Source organism: Limulus polyphemus, unplaced genomic scaffold (genome assembly GCF_000517525.1).
Source record: "Limulus polyphemus unplaced genomic scaffold, Limulus_polyphemus-2.1.2 Scaffold1239, whole genome shotgun sequence".
Lineage (NCBI taxonomy): Eukaryota > Metazoa > Arthropoda > Merostomata > Xiphosura > Limulidae > Limulus > Limulus polyphemus.
Genome location: NW_013666849.1, coordinates 95,702 through 102,318, shown reverse-complemented (window position 1 = coordinate 102,318; position 6,617 = coordinate 95,702). Strand labels below are relative to the sequence as shown.

At 33.9% G+C, this 6,617-nt stretch overlaps 1 protein-coding gene across 1 annotated transcript in view; it reads right to left on the bottom strand.

Annotated features, from left to right (window-relative positions):
• The window catches only part of LOC106462748 (delta-like protein B), a 74,671-nt gene that overhangs the window by 40,272 nt on the left and 27,782 nt on the right, over positions 1 to 6,617 (bottom strand). The window contains 1 exon segment of the mRNA XM_022390080.1: positions 2,338 to 2,364. The gene's annotated coding sequence lies outside the window, so the exon portion shown is untranslated.

The window sequence follows — 6,617 nt, the reverse complement described above, 5'->3', positions numbered from 1 at the left end:
CTACTTTTGTGTTAACCAAAATTTCAACGTGTTGTAAAAGTGATTCTACGACAGTGGTTCTCCAACATTCTAGCTCGCGAACCAATTTTGTTGAAACTTTTTTTTTGAAATACAAACCCAGGCCTAATTATAAGAAACGAAAAAAACAAACAACAACAAACATCTAATAATAAAAATTAACATTTTTGGCATTAATAGGTAGGACGTGGTTGTTTTTCTGGCACAATTTAAGAATGTGTGGTGGGATTTTTATCAGTTTGAATGGAAAACACTAGCGAGTTTATGCAGGCGGAGGGCGAGCCTAGAAACAAGGAGTATAGATAAATAGTGTGTATATATACGTGAAAATTTCAAATGGGGTTATTACAAATTTTATAATTTTTTACATTATTATTTTCGACGTAAGCTCCACGTACCACCGAATTACGTACCACAGTTTGAGAATTACTGTTCTAAGAATTACCAATTTTACTTCCCCCCCCCTCCCCCCAGTCGCATAGCGGCATGTCTGCGAAATTACAGTGCTAGAAACCGGGTTTAGATACTCGTGGTGGGCAGAGCACAGATAGCCTATCGTGTAGCTTTGTGATTAATTACAAACCAACCTATTTAACTAGATATATGATATCGTCGTTGTATCATTAACGTATGAAAAATTGTTAATTTATTCACAATAAGCTAAACTATTACAATATTAGCATGTATTCCTAGATATTTGAGCAACGTAATGGTTAACAAAACATTAAACTTTTCTCAATCCGTTTTATAAATTTCCAGTATGGAAGCGTTTCCAATTTATAAATTATTCACCAACATTTCAAAAAATATTCTTATTGTTGTAGCGGTTTCAATAGTTGGGGTGAGGGTTTCGATTTTATTATCCGGTAAAAATAATGCAAAATCCAGTCCATTTAATGAAAGAACGGCAGTTTATTTCTTCAAAAGTTATAAAATTTCAAGTTCTGTAATAAATAACTTCAACAAGTCACTTTCTTATTAACTTATCCCGAGTCTCACTCTAACAAGTCACTTTCTTACTAACTTATCCCGAGTCTCACTCTAACAAGTCACTTTCTTACTAACTTATCCCGAGTCTCACTCTAACAAGTCACTTTCTTACTAACTTATTTTAATTTAACTTATCTAACCGATTTTATTGTTCAAAGAGTTTCTTATACTCCCAAGAAAGTTTTAGACATTAAGATACGTACTCATTAGGTGAAGTTAACCCCCCCCCCCCTCCGCTGGCGAAAGTCTGATTTTAAAATGTTTAGTGCTCTCATTTATTAATTCAAAAATAAATTTTAAAGGTTAGCAACAGTCATGTTATAGCAGTTGTATATACAATCAATTTTTGATTCAGTTAAGTTTATTTATTCATTTTCAACAAGAAGGCACGCGTGGATGTAAACAGCATACAAATATAACTGGTGGTTATGTGTATCTACTTATGTACTTAATTTAACTACAAACTAAATGATATCCAATTGAGGTGTTTACCCACGTTTTACACTAATAAAGAAAACGCTATGCTCAAGGACGTTTGTCAGTTTAATCTTTGATACCCTATATGGTAAGCAATGGAATTAGTTCAGAACTATTACAGATTATGACAGTGTAACTGATTCATAGCGTTTATAACCAAGTAACACTGTGTTAAGTAAAGGAAACTAGTGGTCTTGATCTATCTAGCATGCCCAGGGGGTTAAATACTCGTTCCCCATCTGCCTTTCTAAGTAGCTTATTCTTAAAGAACCCGGCAACAGTGTCGTTGCTAGGCCTAGCTACAGCCTGACCACACCTTAGTGTTTCCGGTCGACAGTAGCCGGTTGTATAACACCAGAAAAAGGGGAGCTTTTGTTGGCTTAATTCAAAACTGTGGTGCTGTCGGGCACCGTGCCATCTGCACCGTACAAGAAAAGTTAAACGTTTCCCAGTTCCATAGAAAAATAACTAGGCAATATATATATATATGTAGACTAAAGATCCTTAAAAGATGTTATTCTTCTATATAAAATAAAAAACAATATTAAGAAAGTAGTTGTGACTATTGCTGAGGAAAAGCTCAACAAACTTGTGTCTTAAAGACACACACACCACCTTCGGTTACAAAACATTTTATGTATATGTTTACATACTGTTTTGGTATTGAGAGATTCTTGATGAAGAGCTGTTAGTCTAACTATGTGTTTATTATACACTGACTCGAAAAAATACTACATCCTGACCTTTTGTAATGTACAGACAAGGAAAACATAAGGGAATATAATCATATTTTTAGCTGAATAGGGTTAATGGCACGAATGGATATAAAATTGAAAAAAATATGTTATTTACCTATTTTCTATCCCAGCTGTTTGATTTCTAAAAGATAGAAAAAACATAGAGTAAGAAATTACTTTGATAATTCTCTGTTTCTCTTTGTCAAGTATCTTGTGAATGGTAATCATCTAAACCGTAATACAATTTACAGTAACATTAGATCCCGCATTAGTGTTTAACTGTGCTTGATAGATTTTTATTTAAACATATCTGAAAGAAAGCTTTTTAACTATAGATAAAAATAAATGCAACTTTATTTATTTCGAACACCCATGTGAAACAACAACAAGAAAAAAAAAAAGAAATGCAATAGTTTAAACTATAAGTAACATAAAAGCAAGTTAACGTCAGATCTGTTAAGCATTAGGCGTTTCATTCTTAACAACCAACTTGATTACGTGTGGTCATGTCCTACACCTGGTGAGTGTGTAAAGAGAAAATTAAACCGACGGACACATGGACACTCTTGAACTAAGAACACCCTGAAGTGCAATATTAGGCGTTGAGCAAAGACAGCACGTGTCTAAAAAATACAGTAACATTTGCTTAAAGTGTATTTGTTGAATATAAACCTCACGATGAGAGTTAGTAAACAGAGGACACATACGATAAGTTAGGCTTAACTGGAAGGCCTAGCTCACCAGTGTACATACATAAAGGTTCTTATCGTATCCCCCTTCCTTTCATCTGTATTAACATATCAATTGATACGTGGGTGTTAGTGGCAAGACAAACTTGTCTAAACATAGTGTTTGAGAGCTTTTAGGTTTAAAAAGGATGTTTGTTTCAACCCAATACGTAATCGGTTTATCAATTTTCACGAGGGCGTTATATAACAGCTTGGGACCATTTCAATAAATCAAAGCAACAGCTCAAGTACGTGAATGACCAGCACACCTGAAGTTTCTTTTTAGAACTTTTAGTGATCATTCAGTATGAACTATACATACATTACTTTGTGTGTGTCCCCCACCCCCACCAAAAAATAACAACAATAAAGAAGCGAAAGGAAGAGGAGACAAGACGTTAGTGTAGATGGAGATTTAACATCTTCTGAAACGTGGGCAACCACCTAGACTATACATGAATAATTCTCTTTATCTTCTTTATATACCACAGGAATATTTTTTGAAACATTTAACAGTCTCTAAAATGAAGATGGGAAAATTAAAGCGTTAACGGTCTGATCAACTTGGAAATACTTATGGACTTAATATTGCAAAATGTGCGATTTAATTTCTCTGGCTATTACAGCCAAACATCACTAACAGCGAGGGTACCAATTTGCTGAGACAATGTATTCTAAACTTTATAATTTAAAACAGTTAAATTAGCTGAATTCATTACTGGATTAATATTTAGTTCTGATCTATATAAGTAGCTCGCTTTGATCAGAAGATAATACTAATTACGTAGTGTTTTACAGTTGACTTTCAAAAGTATGGTTATCTCTCAATCAATTAACGTTAGTTTTAAGCTTATAAATACACAAACATAAGAAATAGTATAATATGAATTGCATATTTACACGCAGTATTTAACAGGATTAGTTTGGTGTATCTGATTCATCGTTTTAATTTCATGTTTGAGCACTTTGCAAACGTGTTAAATCAAAACTCTAAAACTTTTACGTAGATTTTTTTTTCTCTTAGAATAATACTTCTTTCGTGTTATAAATTTATCTTGCGTTATTACAACAACGTCTATCTTAAAAACAGGAAATAGCCAATTGTACCAGCGCAAAGCAAAGCTACAAACTGGATATAAACAGGTTTCCTGCGAGAACCGTTAGACTTTCTCAGAGAATAAAAATAAAAATTTAGAAAAAAAAAAAGACACAACCTGTATAATTAACACATATAGGTGCATATTTATCCTTTAGGAACAGTACATATTCTACACATGTCAGCCATCGCAGTTTCCGGAAGTTTGGGTTGCTATGAGCGTCTCGCGGAACAGATTACCTCGTGCGTCGCCTTAACAACAGCTGCACATGAAGACAGCAGACGGCGTCCTTATCTGCCCAATCTTAGGTTTAAAGATATTTGTTATCACGTTCAAGACCCCCCCCCCCTTCTATGTAAACAAATAGACGCAATTGTAATCTCGATTACATTACAGATATTTTTCAGACAAACAGCCAGTTCATTAAATTAAAAGAATATAGATTTGATTGCAATTCCATTTCCAATGGTTTAATAAATGGCTTTTCAGTAAATTTTACTTGGCAAGCAAGATGCGAATGACTTATAGGTATTAACTAAATTTCAGAGCACAAATTCGTTATATCTCAACATTTTTTAATACTTCCTCTTAAACCAAGTCCTTCTCATACAGGAAAAGCTATGCGTGCTGCTGTTTGACCACCTGGTGCCCAGCTGGTCAGCACGTCTTTTGAATCGCCGTACAAGTTTCCTTTCTTCTAAGAATAAAAAGGGTTAGAGTTACAAAACTAAAGTAACAGACGACAGGATATTTTTACATCTGATAATTTTTAGTCAGCAAGACCCTGTTAACATCCCATTCAATAGTTTATGTTTTTCAAGTTATTTCACATAAACTAATGCATGTATTTCTTCACCAAAAATACAAACTCTTGTATTCTAAAATATTTGTTACTATCGCCAAATTCAAATTTAGACCAGATCATTGTTTTGTAAATCCACAAGAAGGTCGACGTTTATAGGTTCCGAGATAGAGTGGCCACCCTTCACAAGTTATAAAATAGGCTGTACACCTAGATTAGTTACAGTAGCCAGTCTTCATAGGTTATGAAATAGGCTTCACATTTAGATTAGTTACAGTGACCAGTCTTCATAGTTTACGAAATAGGTTATACACCGAGGTTAGTTATACTAACTAGTCTTCATAGGTTATGAAATAGGCTTCACATTTACATTAGTTATAGTGACTAGTTTCATAGGTTACAAAATAGGCTTCACATTTAGATTATTTTCAGTGACTAGTCTTCATAGTTTATGAAGTAGGTTATACACCGAGGTTAGTTATACTAACTAGTCTTCATAGGTTATGAAATAGGCTTCACATTTACATTAGTTATAGTGACTAGTTTCATAAGTTACAAAATAGGCTTCACATTTAGATTAGTTACAGTGACTAGTCTTCATAGGTTATGAAATAGGCTATACACCGAGGTTAGTTATACTAACTAGTCTTCATAGGTTATGAAATAGGCCTCACATTTAGATTAGTTACAGTGACTAGTTTTCACAGGTTATGAAGTAGGCTTCACATTTAGATTAGTTACAGTGACTAGTCTTCATAACTTTCGAAATAGGCTATACACCGAGGTTAGTTACAGTAGCCAGTCTACATAGGTTATGAAGTAGGCTTCACATTTATATTAGTTACAGTGAATAGTTTTCACAGGTTATGAAGTAGGCTTCACACCTAGATTAGTTATAGTAGCCAGTCTTCATAGGTTATGAAATAGGCTATACACCGAGGTTAGTTACAGTAGCCAGTCTTCATAGGTTATGAAATAGGCTTCCACCTAGGTTAGTTACAGTAGCCAGTCTTCATATGTTATGAAGTAGGCTATATACGTAGATCAGTAACAAATGGCATTCTTTATGGAACATGGACCAGTAGGCTAACTAACCAGAATACTACACCATGGCTATTACTTAAGTTTTACACAAATGGCACGACGGAATTATTTGCCAGGATGACTTGAATAGTTAGGACGGAGTTCTTCTTCCCCACTCCAATCTGATGTGGTCTTCCAAACTCCAAATAAAACTTTGTATGATTTTCAGGAATTACTTGGAGATACTTACTACATATCGTAACCATTCTAATAACTTTACCTTTTAAAAAATTAAAAAATATCGTTTAAACTGAGATTAGAAAGGAATTTAGTGACCGATTTTGCCTAGATGGAACATAGTGTAGTAGAATGTTAACATACACAAAATAGGATAAATTAAACTCAATTGTGATTGAATAGTTATGTATATATATATATATATACATACATATGCTATTATGTAGTGGTGATGCAAGTGCCACCCCTACTATCTTGTTTGCATTGTTTTGAAGGATTGATATTAACCATCCCTACATTTATTTCCTTATTATGTAGTGGTGATGCAAGTGCCACCCCTACTATCTTGTTTGCATTGTTTTGAAGGATTGATATTAACCATCCCTACATTTATTTCCTTATTATGTAGTGGTGATGAAGGTGTCATCCCTACTATCTTGTTTGCATTGTTTTGAAGGATTGATATTAACCATCCCTACATTTATTCCCTTATTATGTAGTGGTGATG